Source organism: Bos indicus, chromosome 22, assembly GCF_029378745.1.
Source record: "Bos indicus isolate NIAB-ARS_2022 breed Sahiwal x Tharparkar chromosome 22, NIAB-ARS_B.indTharparkar_mat_pri_1.0, whole genome shotgun sequence".
In the NCBI taxonomy this organism is placed as follows: Eukaryota; Metazoa; Chordata; class Mammalia; order Artiodactyla; family Bovidae; genus Bos; species Bos indicus.
The window spans coordinates 57316509-57332999 of record NC_091781.1 but is presented as its reverse complement, the minus strand read 5'-3'; the positions used below and the strand labels follow the sequence as shown (position 1 = coordinate 57332999).

At 48.3% G+C, this 16491-nt stretch overlaps 1 protein-coding gene across 6 annotated transcripts in view; it reads left to right on the top strand.

Moving 5' to 3' along the window:
• Nucleotides 1–4729: 4729 nt before the first annotated feature.
• Nucleotides 4730–16491, top strand: part of NR2C2 (nuclear receptor subfamily 2 group C member 2) — a 114961-nt gene continuing 103199 nt past the window's right edge. For 2 of the 6 annotated variants that reach the window (XR_011563087.1, XM_070776950.1), the window contains exon 1: nt 4730–4867. The gene's annotated coding sequence lies outside the window, so the exon portion shown is untranslated. Of the gene's footprint in view, nt 4868–5654; nt 6021–16491 lie in introns of those variants that run through there. The other 4 variants (XM_019984333.2, XM_019984332.2, XM_070776953.1 and 1 more) reach the window with 3 other exon arrangements.

Sequence of the window (16491 nt, the reverse complement as noted above, 5' to 3'; positions counted from 1 at the left end):
TCTCTTAGGAACCTCAAGGAATGCTGTTTTAGACGGCTGACAGCCCCAAGTGGCTTAGCTCTTGAAGTGGTGCTGGGTTAGTAAAGAACTCCAGGCCTCACGACTCAAAGAGGCCCAATTAGATGACATTTAAAAACACATGGCTCCCAACCATATTCTAAAACAGGGACAAGGGCAGGCAGATTTTTTTTAAAAGTAGGTTTATTTATTTGCCATGCCTCATGGGATGCAGGATCTTAGTTTCCCGTCCAGGGATCAAACCTGTGCCCTCTGCCGTGGAAGCGTGGAATCTTAACCACTGGACCACCAGGGAAGTCCCAGCAGGTGCCCTATTCTGAGAAGACAATCTGATTTTCCCTTATGTTTTCAAGATAATGTGAACCAAGTACAACTTATTAAGGCATGGGAGCCAGGGGGCAGAAACCAGAGTTGGCACTTCCCCGACCAGGGATTTAACATCCCTGGTCATGCTGCTCAGCGTGGCCAAAAACCAAACAGAAACAACAAAAACCCCTTAGAGTCATGACTCAGTAAAAGCCATTCCGGAGCGGTCTGGGACCCACTCTTACAGTGTTCCTGTGTTCCAGAACCATCCATCCACTGCAGCACCAGGCTTCCTCTACCTGGGAAGAACATGGGTCACAGATACAGAAGCTGAGACTTCCCCAAGTAAACTTCTACTGTGACAAAGCTCGACTGTGACAGAATCGCAGAGGTGGGTAGAAGAGAAAGGTTTTCTTCTTTTCTAAGTCCTCAAGGACAGAAGAGACTAAGCAGAAGGAATTCCCTGGCGGTCCTAACCATTCCCAGTGGTTAGGCTTTCACTGCCCAGCGCATGGGCTCAATCCTGGTTTGGAAACTAAGATCCCTCAAGCTGGGCAGCATGACCAAAATATATAAATATATATAAAACTTAGCAGAAATCACTATTGATAAATGTCCCAGCATATGCCATCCAGGTGACTTTGCAGATGTTATTCTCCCTCTGTTAAAGGTTTCCTGCCTCTTCAGTTGTGAAAAAAAAGAAAAGATAATATCATCTACTTCACAGGGTTATTGTGAAGATTAAACAGGATAATGCATAAGTATAAGGAATGTGCAATCTGGTATTCAGTGATTACATCTATTCATATTCCAAGTTTTTTTTTTTTAAAAGGCTAGTAACAATTATATGAGGTTTAAAAGTTTATTTTATAAACATGTCATAATTATATAAATGACAGAAGTGTCACAAATACTATGTACAATAACAAGCTATTACAGAAAAATGATACAAAGATGTACATAAGTACTTATGAAGGTAATCATTAAGTCTTCCTAGTCTATGAAAATAAAAAGGAAAAACCATTATTTACGCTATCACAAAAGCCATACCTTTTAGGTAAAAAGAAACTCTACTGATAATAGTAATTTGAAAAATTTAGCACATCTATAACTATTGTTTAATTAAAACTTGATTTTCAGTAACATTTTATCATTTAAACACAGATAAGCTTGGATGGCAAAAAACATCTACTCAGGTACAAAATGAAAACTGCATGATGATCTTCCTGCTCTCAGTTAATGACTGCAGAACAGACCTGTTTAAGTGTTGTGGGGAAAAAAACCTGTCCAGAGGACCACAGAGGCCGAGGAGGGAATGCCTGGATCCCATTCACAAGCTCTGTGCAGGGAGCTAGGAGGCCCGGGCTCACAGGCCAGTCCAGGAAGTCTAACTAAACCATGTTTTCACTTGAGTTCATCCGTAAAAACAAGCTGATGATACCAACACTGCTCATCATACGCTGCTGCTGGGAAAAGCATGCACTAGGTGCCCACTTCATACCCACTCTGTACTAGGAACTGTGTTACGGGCTGAGATGAGGACAAGGCACGTTTCAGCACAGGCTCAGTGTGGGCAGGTGCTGAGGCAAGGCACGTACAAGCACTGGGCACTGCCGGACAGATCACTCCCAACGGCTCTGTGAATGAGCAGTATTCAGGCAGTCAAGTTAAAAAAATTTTTTGAACAAGAAGTTTTCTTTTTGCCACGTTTTTGGAGTTCACGCAGTGATTTGAGCCTGTGGCGTGCATCAGAATGACCCGGGATGCCCAGCAGACATGCTCATGCCAGGCCCCACCCAGAGCTTTCAGACCCAGAATGCACCTGGCAGTTCTACAGTACACTCCCCAAGAATCCTTAAAAGGTTGATAAAACAACTTTCAAAGCAACTGTGAATGCAAATGTGGATACTTCCTATTACTAGTCAAAAAAAGTATAGCTAGTTTAACACAATGTGTGTATTTTTGTTATTATAAAATCCATCAAGTGTTACAAAGTCACTTAAGAGTTACCACTAAAAACTTCTGCCCAACACACAGTGGAGCAAAAAACTGGCACTCTGGCAGTGCCCACCTCCGTTTGCAGAGGCCTGTCATACTCTAACAGCAGTCTGCCAGTGCATGTCCATGTACTTGTTTTCTGAGGCAGAAAAGTGCTCAGGATTATGAAGGCTTGCTATTAAAATTTTTTTTAAATCTTTATTGAATTTATTACAATATTGCTTCTGGTTTTTTGCCCACAAGGCATGTGGGATCTTAGCTCCTGGACCAGGCCTCCTCTTCCTTGCATTGGAAAGCCAAGTCTTAACCACTGGACCGCCAGGAAGGTCCTGCTATTACTGGTAGTATCAACATTAACCAAGGTTTTAACCGGCAATTCGTTGACTACTAGTACAAACAGAGCAAACCGATATGGCATGGCAAAAGGACTAGATCAGAGATCTGGCTTCACTATCTGCACCCGGAGCACCAGAAAGGTCACTTATCTGGGCATCAGTTCTTTCACCTCAGTAAAATGAAATAACACTGCCTTGTTCACAGAACTGTGAGTATTAAAAGGAGAAAATCATAAGCCATCAGAGAAACATTGTTTAGTGTTCATTTCAAAATCTAGTACAGTTTTGTTTGCCGCCCCCCCCCAAAAAAAACCCCACAAAAAACCTCAATGTATGTATTTTAAAGCTATAGCTAGAAGTGGTATACAACGTTGAAAACCTACCTAATGGCGGCGGGGGGGGGGGGGGGGGGGGCGGGGCCGGGAAGTACACCATTACAAAGCAGTACATGTTTACAAGGATTTATCATTAAAATACTGTGTTCCCTTAGGCATATCATTTGACCTTTCTGGTTCTCATCTTCCTCTTCCTTGAGAGATGAAAACAAGGAATATGGGTGTGTTAAAGCATTTCCTATCAAATAAAAATATTACAAGATTATGGAGAAAATACTCAAAGTTGAGGTCACACTGATAAAAGCTAAATGGCTACTGGTTAAAAAAAAAAAAAAATGGTTAAATCATCCATTTTTGAGTCAGAATTTATTAATAATAAACAATTAAAGTTCAGGAAAAAAATCAATTAGCAGCGGATCTTGGGCCTATCAAAAGCACGGTCATCAAGCGGTCTGGCCTATGCAATTCAGGGCGTCTCAAATAAAACGGCAGTCCGCACCATGCAAAGCAAGTCAAATCATCACTAAGAGAAATATCTAGTGAATACCTACAACCCAAGATTCATAGGATCAAGAGAATCAACTATTTGTATACGTAAGCAACTCTACAAGGAGTTTCTTTGTATACACTTAAGCATTGTTGCACTTCATTGGTAGGACTGATTGATGCTGAAGCTGAAGCTCCAATCCTTTGGCCACCTGATGAGAACTGACTCACTGGGAAAGACCCCGATGATGGGAAAGACTGAAGGCAGGAGGAGAAGGGGACGTCAGAGGATGAGACGGTTGGATGGCATCACCGACTCGATGGACATGAGTGTGAGCAAGCTCCGGGAGTTGGTGATGTACAGGGAGGCCTGGCGTGCTGCAGTCCATGGGGTCGCCAAGAGTCGGACACTACTGAGCGACTGAACTGAACGGAAGCACTGTTGTTCAGTTTCAAATCGCGAGGAGACTCTGGACGTAAGACTTGGGGCATATATTTCAGAAAAGACAGTGACAGGCTTGGGAGGGCTTCAACACGTTACCTGATACTCCCAGAAGGTGGTGCATCCTCGGATCATCCGGACCGAGGGCACGAACAGGTCAACGCCCACCCAACAAACCACCCACTTCCGCCCTCCGGGCGCTCCGCCGCCATCACTTCTTCAGTCCACTAGCACAGAGGCTTCGGCTGGGCTCGGCGGAGGCCCGGGTGGGGGACGTTACGGCGAGAACACGGTGCCCACCCGGCCTCGAGGAGCTCGCGGGCGAGCCACCCCGAATGACGGGGAGGCCGGCGCTCCCGGCTTTTGACGACGACCAGCCAACCCCTCGCCCCGAGGACCTCGGCATTTAAGCTCCGTGGTGGCCGTATGGCGGCGCGGCCGAGCCCGGACGGAGACCCCGGAGGAGACCGGAGGCGCCGCCCGGGCCGCGGCCGCGGAGGGGCCTGCCGGAGCGGCGCGGACGGCGCGTTCCGGCGCGCGCGCGCGCCTCAGCCAATCGCGTGCTCGCCCGCCCCCCGCGGCCGCGGCGAGGCTGGCGCTGGGAAGAGGAAGAAGAACATTCGCCCTCCTCCTCCCAGCGCGCGGGCGGCGGCGGCGGCGGCGGCACCGGGGTCACGAACTCTGACCTTTCACTGACAAAAACAATAACAAACCCCTCCTTCCCCGCGACCCCGGCGGCGCCTCCGGGCCCGCCCCCGCCGTCCAGCTCCCACCCCGGCGTCCCGTCTCTCGCCAGCTGCCCCGCGAGCCTAAGCGGCCCGGGGGCTCCCGCCAAACGCCGACGTCGGGAAGCCGGCCTCCCCCCCGCGCCCTGCCCTCCGCGCCGGGGGCCGACCCGCCGCAGACACGGGACCTGCTTCGAGGCCGCTTTGGCGCCAAATCCTGAGGTAAAAATTGAAGGGGGAAAAAAAAAAAAGGGCCGGGGCGGGCTCGGGCCGGCGGCGGAGGGGGCGGGCCTGGCGCGCGGACATGGAGGCGCCGCGGCTGCGGCGGCGGCTGAACCCGACCCTTTTACCTTTGCCACGGGGCGGTGGCGCCGGCCGCTTTGCATAGTGGGCCGGGCCGCTCCCCTCCCCTCCCCGCCCGCGGCCGGCGAGGCGAGCGGGCTCCCCCTGACCGGCCCGGCCGGCGCGAGGGTGGGGGCGGAGGGGGGACACCGCGGCCCCGCCTCACAGTTGGCCCTCCGCCAGCGCCGCCATTTTGTCCTCGGCGGCGACGGCTCCGGCTGGGCCGGGCTCCCCTCCTCCTCCTCCATCGCCTGCTCCTCCCAGAGCCCTCCTTCCCTCGCTCCCCAGCTCCTCTCCCCTCCGCTTCCCGTCCGCCGTTGGCGACCGCCGTGGCCCAACCGCCGTTTCTGTTTTTTTTCCCCCCCCTGAAGGGGAGGGTTGGAGGAAAGGGAGGAAGGCGGGTGTGCGAGTGCGACCTTATGAGTGACAGCTGAGGGGGTCAATTGGCGCCCAGATAGGAGGGACGGGGCCTCGCGGCCCCGCCCCCTGGGCCTCTGCTGATTGGGCTCTGCTGGCAGGGGGTGGTCCCCGCGTGGCGCGGGAGCCCTTGGCGGGGCGGGAGCAGAGACCCGGGCGCGGCGCGGGGGCCTGGGGGCGGGGCCTGAGGCCTGGGGGCGGGGCGCGGCCGGGGGCGCGTGGGACGCGCGGGGACGCGGCGAGGGCAGGGGCGCGTCCTCCGCCTGGAGCGGGTCCGGAATGAGTGCTGCTGAACAATAGTAATAAAAGTGATGAAGCATCCTGAACCCAGGGCCGTCGGCTCGTGGGATAGGGCGTTGTGGAAGCGACACCTCTTAGGGCTCCTGCCCGTGTTGTCGGCGCGGCTGCGGGCGAATCCCCTTCCTGAGGCTCAATTTCATCGACCCTAAAATGGGAGGATGGGCGTTCTTACCAGGCCGGACCTCCCTTCTCAGTTCGTGTGAGGTGCTCAACTCAGAAAATGGAGTCCAGGCTACTTTGCAAACCTCGAGTCCTGCAGAAGTGTTGTTATGGTTGAAAATGGAGTGTGGAGCCACCTGGAGTGGAAAGCTTACGGGTATGCAGGGCTTCAGAGAACAGAGGGGAATCCGGAGTATTGTCTTTTCATTCGTTGGTTAAATATGTATTCGATCAGCCCAGGGTCCTGGAATACATTCAGAGAACCAGGTAGACCAGGCCCCTGCTCTTCTAGAATTGGGGGTGGGAGTGAAGTGTTGCAGGCCTGAGAAAACTGCCATTGAGTGGTCAGGGAAGGCCTCTGTGAGAAGGTGATTGAATAGAAGAAACCAAGGAAGGAGTAGCGTGAGAGAGGGAAAAGTGCAGAGCCCCAGGAGGGAGGGCGTTTGGTGTGCAGTGAGGCTGGCCGCTAGTTCATTGCTCCATCGGTTCCCCCCTCTACCTCCGAGCTGCAGTCTGTGAAATATGATAAAGGTAATGGAGAAGAGTCATCAGCGAGAGTCAAGGAAAATAAAGCCATGTAATGCATAGCTGTTGAATACATGACTTGGTGGGAAAGCATCAGAAAATCACTTTACTTCCACATTAAAATCCTTTGTCATCCCTTCAATTCCTCAGATACTTGCTGAGCCCCACTATTACCCAGGTGCTAGATGAGTTAGACATTGGTGGGTGGCAAGTATATGATTGTAATTCCAGACACCTGCGTTCTGTCCTCTCCCTCCTCAGTGTATCTCTACGTACATACTTAGCCACAGATGTAGGCAGAAGCTAGGGTTGGGGTTAACAGTGCCAGGATTTACGAGCCCTGTGACTTTGGCTAAGTTAACTGTTTTGAGCCTCAGTGTCTTCATCTGAACAGTGAATAGAACTTTCCTTCTAGAATTCAGGATTAAATGAGTTAAATGTAAATAAGGAGCTTAGAAAAGTGTGTAGTAAGTGCTCACAGTTGGAGTTATTGTCATGAAGAACTAGCTGTCTGGAAAAGACATTAGATGGTTAAGTGAGGCAAACAGTGAAATTTTTAGACAATGTGGTGTAGGGCAAAACACTGGACTAGAACTCTGGGGAACTAATTTTGGCTCTTATGCTTTCAGCTGGTCACTTGGCATCCAGGCCAAAAGTGTATTTAGAAAGAGAAGTAGTGGGACTCATACTATTAACAAAACTGTGCAGTGCTTTACAATTTATAAAATTCTCTTACAGGCATTATGGTGCTCAAGCCCTACCAGGACATAATGCTAGAGGTCCTTTTCCTCCTCCCTATTTTCAAACGTTTCTAAGACTTTTCATCATTTTCTTATGCCTGTATTCCAAGCTCGTGCACGAAACACACCGGCCTGCTTTCAGCTTCCTTGAAGGGTTGGCTTACCTTTACCCCAGGCCCTTTCAGATGCTCTTCCCTCTTGCTTAAAACCCACATTTGCTGTTGCTCGCCCGTGCCGGCCCCCTCACCCCCCACCCAAGTCCTGCAGATGTCAGCATAAGCCTCACTTCCTTAGGGAGTCCCATTCTGATCCCCCATACCAGTCTAGATCAACTCCTTTTTCTTTACACTGTGTTCTTTTCCTTTATAACATTTCTCTCTGCATAATTACATTCCGTAAATGTGATCGTTTGACGGATACCTTTACCATCAGTAAGATTCCCTTTACCTTATGCGAGCAGGAATAATTTTGCACATCATTGTATTTCCAGCACTTAGCATAGTGGCTCAGTGACTGCTTGTTGAGTGATTGAATTGTTGATACTTTTGATATCTCTGATAAGCTGCTGCTCATTACTGGTGTGTTTTTATGTGGATTTGTTTAGCGGTTAAGAAGCAGTGTTGGCAGTAAAATAAGTATCTGTTACAGTATTTGGGTGAGTTAGGAAGTGGTTTCTCAGAGTGTGGCATTGTCTGCAGACATGGTGTGCATGCATCAGTCGTGTCCAACTTTTTGCGACCGTGTGGACTGTAGCCCACCAAGCTCCTCTGTCTGTGGAATTTTCCAGGCAGGAATACTGGAGTGGGTTGTGGTTTTCTATTCCAGGGGTTCTTCCCTATCCAGGGATTGAACCCATGTCTCTTGTCTCCTGAATTGGCAGGCAGATTCTTTACCCCTGTGCCACCTGGGAAGTCCATAATATGTGTAAGGAACCTGAGGGGAATCCTTTTTTACCCACCTAATGTGTTTGTTTATGGTTTTTTATTTTTTTGAGATAAATAGATAATTGTATCATAAGTAAACTGCATGTAAGTTAGTGCGAATGGAACTCTGCTGCTGCTGCTAAGTCGCTTCAGTCGAGTCCGACTCTGTGCGACTCCATAGACAGCAGCCCACCAGGCTCCCTCGTCCTTGGGATTCTCCAGGCAAGAACACTGGAGTGGGTTGCCATTTCCTCCTCCAATGCATGAAAGTGAAAAGTGAAAGTGAAGTCGCTCAGTCGTGTCCGACTCTTAGCGACCCCATGGACTGCGGTCTACCAGGCTCCTCCGTCCATGGGATTTTCCAGGCAAGAGTACTGGAGTGGGGTGCCATTGCCTTCTCCGAATGGAACTCTAGTAAACAGCGTATGTATTCTTGCCATTTACTTTAACTGGAGGATTAGAGCACAGTGTGATTTTTCTTGAAATAAAAAATGCTGGTCTTATTCTTATCACAGAGGATCAAAGGACAAAGAAGAAGACTTAGTGAGCTTGCAGAGAGTTGGCAATTCAGTCTTTGTAGCAATTAATTTAAAATAGTTACCTTTTCAAAGATGAATCATGCAATAGAGTTATTGAAAATCACCTTGTAATTGCTTTACCAACGTCACAAGCGCATTTGTCAGGTATATATCAAGCTTCTGCTTAAGAGTCTGGTAAATGGAACATTTCTGTTGACTTATTTTATATAATACAGATATTGCAAATGTTACAATATTTTTAGAACAGTCACCCTTTTATTCACTTATTTTTGGATTTTTTTTTTTCTGTCCTGTTTAAGAATTTTTTGGTATTATTTTTCAATCCAGCACTTTTGATCCTTGAACTCCTTAGGGTAACCAAAGAACTCATAGTTTAGTGGAAAAACTAACTATATCTGTGTGTGTGTGTGTGTGTATATATATGTATTATTAAATTATTTGTTGCTTTTGGCAGTTTTATTTACGGTGACCTTTAAGTTTTGTTGTCATAAACATGCCTTTCAGAAAGAGGAAAAACTTTGTGATAACCCCAGTTTATGAGGGCTTCTGGGAAGTTTTAGTGATTGTCTCCAGGAAGTCAAGTTACTCCTGTCTCTGGAACTTTAAGTGGGGAGATTCCCCGCATGTAAGATGGGGAGGCGGGGAGCCAGCACTGAGACTGGGGTCGGGACAGGGGCCTCTTGCTCCCTGGGCGGCACAGGGAGCACGGCGGTTGTGCCTGTGGCTCCTGAAGCCGTGGCACTGAGCGCTGGCCCGCATGTCTTGCTCCCTGAATGTCTCTGCATTTCCAGGACTCTCTCGGAATTTTTACCCTTGAGTCCTCTTTCTTTTGTGCCGTGTGCTCCTTTAGTCCCAGAGCATCCGTGGAGCAGATGCTAGTCCCCCTTAAACAGAACTGCATGGGAAAAACCTGGGAAGGATCCGTGCTACAGCTCATCAAGGCTAGCCTCCCACCTGCTGCAGAAGTCCTCTGTCGGAGGTTAGTTTCCTCTTCTCACTTTGTTGCTCGTTATAGGGAACTTACTGTAGACTTTTTTTCCTCCGGGTACGATTATCACCTTTAACCGAATCTGTCACGCATTGAGAAGATAGGCTCTTCCTTACCTGTTGCAGTTTCTCTTGCCTCAGCATACTCGGCCTGGGGGCTGAGATTCTCTGTGTGACCCAACCCTGCCATTCTCTCCCCATAGCCCTTGTCAGGGACAGCTGCTTCCTGCTTTCCATCCTTTCTTCAGGTATCCTGAGTGCTTGAGTGTAAGCAGCAGGGACTCTGTACCCAAAGCCAAGTCTCCCTGGGAACACTCAGCTAGTAAGTCACAGTGATGGTGGGAGAGTGGATAGAGGACTTGAAAGCCCAGATTAGGTCATTGGCTTAGGACACTCTTAGGGGACAGAAAGAGCAGCTTTCTATCCCAGCATCTGGGGTCTGGGAGCAGAGGGGTGGGAGGGAATTAGGATGGGAAAGGAAGAGACTGGTTCAGATACTCAAGTATCTTTCTGATTACCCACGGGCTCCAAGGAGCCTGTAATCATGACAGCCAGCCTGAGGCAAAGTGTGCTTTTTAGGGACAATAAAAATTACCTGCTTCACTGTAATAAGAGGCCTTGAAGTCCATAGTAGGAGGGCTTCCCTCATGGCTGTCAGTGGTAAAAAACTCGTCTGCCAGGCCAAGAAATGTGGGTTCAGTCCCTGATGGAGGAATTGGCAACCCACTCCATTTATTCTTGCCTGGGAAATCCCATGGACAGAGAAGCCTGGCAGACTACAGTCCATGGGTTGCAGAAGAGTTGAACGTGACTGAGTGACTAAATGACAACAAAAGTCCATAAAAGGAGGTGAAACCTTTTATCCTAATATTATGGACAAATAATGCTGAAGATTCTAATTCCTTGAAGTGTTAGTGAAGTCAGTAGGGAGGAATTTCATGCCAACGATAGAAGAGGCTATCATTCTCTCCTGCTTGGATTAGCGGAACGTGTGAGACAAGGTGTTGAGGCTTGGAAAACGGAGTGAGTGGTATCCGAAGAGCGGGGAGAGAAGTGAGAGGCTGCTGGGCCGGAGAGCAGATCTGAGGCGGCATGGTTTTCCTGGGCGACACCTGACGTTTTTTGTTCATGTTCTCCAGTAACCGCCTGCCTCTGTGTGCCAGGTAGGTCTCCACTGAGAAAGATAGCCGGCTGAGATTGGATGGCTCTTAGGAAGTTAATTCCATGAGGTTTCAGGATGTGTCTCCCCTGGTGGTGGTTATTATATAGTGTATCTGATTGTGTAGCATTTGTCGAACATTTTAGAAACGTCATTTGTAGTGCCCTCATTGCCTCTCATCCCCTGCTCCATCACTTTTGGAATAATGCATACTTCTACTAGGTTGATTAGGTGAATAAGCCTAGAATTATTGAAAAATCACCTTTTACCAAGGTTAAAAGCAGATGTCTCAAAGTGCATGTCAGCCTTTTGCTGAAAAGAATATGTTTATCAGTTCAGTCGCTCAGTCGTGTCTGACTCTTTGTAACCCCATGGACTGCAGCACACCAGGCCTCCCTGTCCATCACCAACTCCCAGAGCCCAGTCAAACTCATTCCATTGAGTCAGTGATGCCATGCAACCATCTCATCCTCTGTCATCCCCTTCTCCTCCCGCCCCCAATCTTTCCCAGCTTCAGGGTCTTTTCCAGTGAGTCAGCTCTTCACATCAGGTGGCTGAAGTATTGGAGTTTCAGCTTCAACATCAGTCCTTCCAGTGAATACTCAAGACTCATCTCCTTTAGGATGGACTGGTTTGATCTCCTTGCTGTCCAAGGGACTCTCAAGAGTCTTCTCCAACACCACAGTTCAAAAGCATCAATTTTCAGCACTCAGCTTTCTTTAGGGTCCAACTCTTACATCCATACACGACTACTGGAAAAACCATAGCTTTGACTAGATGGACCTTGGTCAGCAAAGTAATGTCTCTGCTTTTGAATGTGCTGTCTAGGTTGGTCATAACTTTTCTTCCAAGGAGCAAGCGTCTTTTAATTTCATGGCTGCAGTCACCATCTGCAGTGATTTTGGAGCCCCCCAAAACAGTCTGACACTGTTTCCACTGTTTGCCCATCTATTTGCCATGAGGTGATGGGAACAGATGCCGTGATCTTCGTTTTCTGAATGTTGAGCTTGAAGCCAACTTTTTCACTCTCCTCTTTGACTTTCATCAAGAGGCTCTTTAGTTCCTCTTTGCTTTCTGCTGTAAGGGTGGTGTCATCTGCATATCTGAGGTTATTGATATTTCTCCCGGCAATCTTGATTCCAGCTTGTGCCTCATCCCGCCCAGCGTTTCTCATGATGTGCTCTGCATATAAGTTAAATAAGCAGGGTGACAATATACAGCCTTGACGTACCCCTTTCCTGACTTGGAACCAGTCTGTTGTTCTGTGTCCAGTTCTAATGGTTGCTTCTTGACCTGCATACAGATGTCTCAGGAGGCAGGTCAAGTGGTCTGGTATTCCCATCTCTTTCAGAATTATCCACAGTTTGTTGTGATCCACACAGTCAAAGGCTTTACAGTACAGATTTTTTAAAACTTAACTTTTTTAAGAATGTATTATTTTTGGCTGCACTGAGTCTTTGTTCCTGTGCATGGGCTTTCTCTAATCACAGCGAGGTGAGGCCACTCTCTGGGTATGTGGCCTTGTCCTCCCAGCGGCTTCTCTGGCTAGGGAGCGCGGGCTCCAGGCGCACAGGCTTCAGCAGTCGCAGCTACCAGGCCCTGGAGTGCCGGCTCAGTAGTTGGGGCACTTGGCTCAGTTGCCGCGCAGCATGTGGGGTCTTCCCGTGCTCAGGATCAAACCCATGTCCGCTGCACTGGCAGGCAGATTCTCAACAGTGGCCGTCAGGGAAGTTCTAAATGTATAACATGGCTCTTTTCTGAAGAGATAAAAGATAGTTTTTTAAAGTAGGAAAATTTTCAAGTGAAGAAAAGATAGCATTGCATTAGAAGGCACATATGGATCTTCCTTGATTTATGATGGGGTTATTCATAAGTTGAAAATATACATAAAAGTGCGCTGCTCCTAAGTCGCTTCAGTCGTGTCCGACTCTGTGTGACCCCATAGACGGCAGCCCACCAGGCTCCTCTGTCCATGGGATTTTCCAGGCAAGAACACTGGAGTGGGGTGCCATTAAAAATGCGCATGATACACCTAACCTACCAAAGACCGAAGCTTACCTTGTTTACCTTAAATATGCTCAGAACACTGACACTAGCCTGCAGTTGGGCAAAATCGTGTAATGGAAGTCTATTTTATAATTATTGAATATGTCCAGTAATTCATTGACTACTATATTGAAAGTGAGAAACAGAATAATTTTAGCAGTTTAATTGTTTAACTGTAACAGTAATGATTGTAACAGTAGATCATGTGACTGACTGGGAGGTAGCCAGATGCCACTGCCCGGCATCATGAGAGGATCATAAATGTATACTGCTAGCCTGGGAAGAGTTCAGAATTCACAAACAGAAGTGCAGTTTCTACTGAATGCATATCCCTTTCACACCATAGTAAAGTTGGAAAATCATGTTATACCACCTTAAGCTCTGGGCAGGAATGCTCAGAGGAATGCCAGTCATTAGCACTCCAAACTAGAAATAATCTAAATGCTCATCGGCTGTAGAATGGATAAGTAAGTAGTGCCACAGTCATGTGCTGGAACACTGCACAGGAGTGAAAATGCACTCGCTGCTCATGGTTATCACAACTGTGAGCAGAGAAGCCAGAGCCAGGAAAACTGTACTAACATACAGCTGAGAAACAAGCAGAAGGAATCCCTGAGCGTGGAAGGCAGGGCAGCAGGGGAGAGGCGGCCCTGAGGGGCGTCGGGGGGCTTCCAGGTGCCGGTGGCGCTCTGAGGGGGTGCGGTTTGTGTGTGTGTGTTCACTGAGTGAAAATGCATGGAGCTGCTTCATTATGATTTGTGTGCAGTTTTGTATCTGCATGTTAGGCTTCAGTAGAAAAATTTTTACGTTAAAGATTGTAAAATTATCCTTGTTATTTTTAATCAGTATGATTATTATGTTGGTAAAATTTATAAGGCGAAAGTGTGTTCAAGTTCCAAAGGAACTGTCGTGTTGCTGTCTGGGTGGAGCTAGGTCAGAAATTTCTGTAATACTGAAACGTCAATCACATGTTTAGGAATCAGTGTTAGCGTTAGTCGCTCAGTCATGCCCGACTCTTTGCGACCCATGGACTGCAGCCCACCAGGCTCCTCTGTCCATGAGGTTTTCCAGGCAAGGATACTGGAGTGGGTTGCCATTTCCTTCTCCTGGGGATCTTCCCAACCCAGGGATCGAACCTGGGTCTCCTGCACTGCAGGCAGATTCTTTACTGACTGAGCTACAAGGGAAGCCCTGTTTCAGAATTAGTGGTTTTATACGTAAGTTACTAGAGATCCAGCATGCTGATGTAAGCCGTTTGTTCCTTTGGATGACTAGCTGGTCTCCTGTCACTCTTTATAATTCTCTTCTGTTGACTTTGTCTTTCAGGAAACTATTTTGAAGGGCAGTCTGGTGCAGAAGGAAGGCTGTGGTTTTAGAGTCAGAGAAGCCTGAGTTAGAACCCCAGGTACATTTTTTCCAACTAGGTGGCTTGGAACAAGTTGAGTAAACTGAGGCTCCTTTTTTCCCCCCTGTCTGCATTGCTGGAGCTAATGTTGCACCTACTCAGAAGGAATGGATTTAAGGATTAAATGCTGCCTACTGTGACTTCACTTTCACTTTCATGCATTGGAGAAGGAAGTGGCACCCCACTCCAGCACTCTTGCCTGGAGAATCCCAGGGACGGGGGAGCCTGGTGGGCTGCCGTCTGTGGGGTCGTACAGAGTCGGACACGACTGAATCGACTTAGCAGCAGCAGCAGTGATATCAGGCACGTAGTAGGTGCTCCGAAAAGCTGTCGTGCTTTCCTCCCGTCTCTCGCTGGGCCACACTCATAGAAACCGGGAGCGTGCGTTTCGTCCTTGCCGTTGGGCCCTTGGTAGACTGAGGAGAGCCCCCGCAGTGAGCAGTGCGTCTCAGGACAGGTCTCCACATGGAGACCCGCGGCGTTGCTCTGGTCGCTGGGACTCCACAGAGAGCCGCTCCTCTTCCCCGCTAGCCTCTGCTCACCCGCCTCCCCAGCCCCCACGCACCTCCACTGTCCTTTCCTGGACCCCAGACTTGTTACAGGGAAGAAGCAAGTTTCCTGTGGGCACAGGAAATCACCTGGCCCCAAAGCTAAGTCATCTTTGAGTCTCTCTCTGACGACAGGCTGTGTACCTCAGCTTGGCCCGATGGTGTTCTCGTAGCATCTTCCGTGCCGATGCGCACTCACCGAATCTGTCACCTGATCTGTGTCTTGCCTTCAGGTCGATCTGTGGTTTCAAGTCTTGAGCTGTGTATTTCTCATTTTTTAAGTTCTCAGGTGTTTTATATTAATATTTTCGTTTTTATTTTCTCAGTACAAAGAGACTTCTGACAGTCATAGCATAATAATACTTACACTGAATACCTTGTTGTCTGTCTAGAAGTCCTGTTGTTGTTGTTGAGTCAGTCAGTCGTGTCCGACTCTTGCGACCCCATGGACTGTAGCCCATCAGGCTCCTCTGCCCTTGGGATTTCCCAGGCAAGAAGTTCTATACGCGGTAGTATTTTGCGAATAGTTGTTGGTGTTGGTTTATTTTCAAATGTTTTTGAGATTTATCCTAATTCAGCCCTTTCATTTCTCAGATGTGCAGTTTAATAGGGTGAATTATAAATATTGTATGAGCACATAATACATATACATATGTAGTTAAATTTCATGTGGCTCTTATGTCAAAATAAGGGGCCTATCCCCGATTATAATATGCGTTTGGATACAGTTTGTCGCTGCTTTCTCGCGGCTTTGGGATTGGTGCTGGCAGTAGCGCCATGCACCGCACGCCTGCTGTGTGCCTGGCACAGTGCCAGGCCCTTTATATATGTGTTAAGACCTCTTCTTCATGATAATCTCATGCAGTCCAGTATCAGAGAGACCAGCTTAGAAGCCTGCCAGGGCCTCTGAACCCAGTATATTTGTTTAGATGAGGAAATATCAAGGCAGTAAATCTTTAATGTTATGTAATTTTGGGCCACATACTGTATAAATAAGGATGATGTGAATCGGTTCTTTGTGAAGGGGAAGGCAGGCTGACCCATTCCTGTCAGTGAAGACAGAGTTTCCTTGTCCCACGACGTGTTTATTGTCATTTGAGACATCGGCCTCTCAGCCTGCTCCTGGGGAGAGCATGGCCGGGCTGTTCTCCAGCTCCCTGGGGTTCGGGTGTTCCCAGGCTGAGCCCCGCTCTCGCTGCAGTGGGATCTGCAGCCCCCCGCTGAAAGCAAAGACACCCTGGTTGCAAAGTTTGGTCAGCTGGATGCTTTCTGTAAATCTGGAAGAGTTGGTTAAAGTCACTGCTGTGTCCTCTTTGTTGTTGTTAAGAGTGATACCAATCTACTTGTATTTGAAGGAATTTGTGTTCTAAAACTTCCTGCCACAGAAGGCCAAGCAATGGTAATTTTACTTCTGCCCTTCTGTGGTCTCTATGATGGTTTTATGTGCTGCGCCCTGTTGCCGTTTGTGTGCTGAAAAGACATGCTAGTTCAGGTTAAGACTGTATCCCTAGTCTTTGTTGCCACCACTTTCTAACTGGCCTTCTGTAGACCGTTTTCTGTCACCTCCTCACTGTCCCCCGAAGGATTTTTTTTTTTTGGAAGAGCCAGATATGACCACTTTGTTTGTTTCTCTGCCAGACCGCTGGCAGCTCTTGTTGTCTTCAGTGTCTGCCCCTCTCCTTGGCCGCTCCAGCCGTCTCCCCCAGGTTGCCTGCTGGCCCTCGACCCTGCTGTCCTCCTCTGGTCTGCCGGTCTG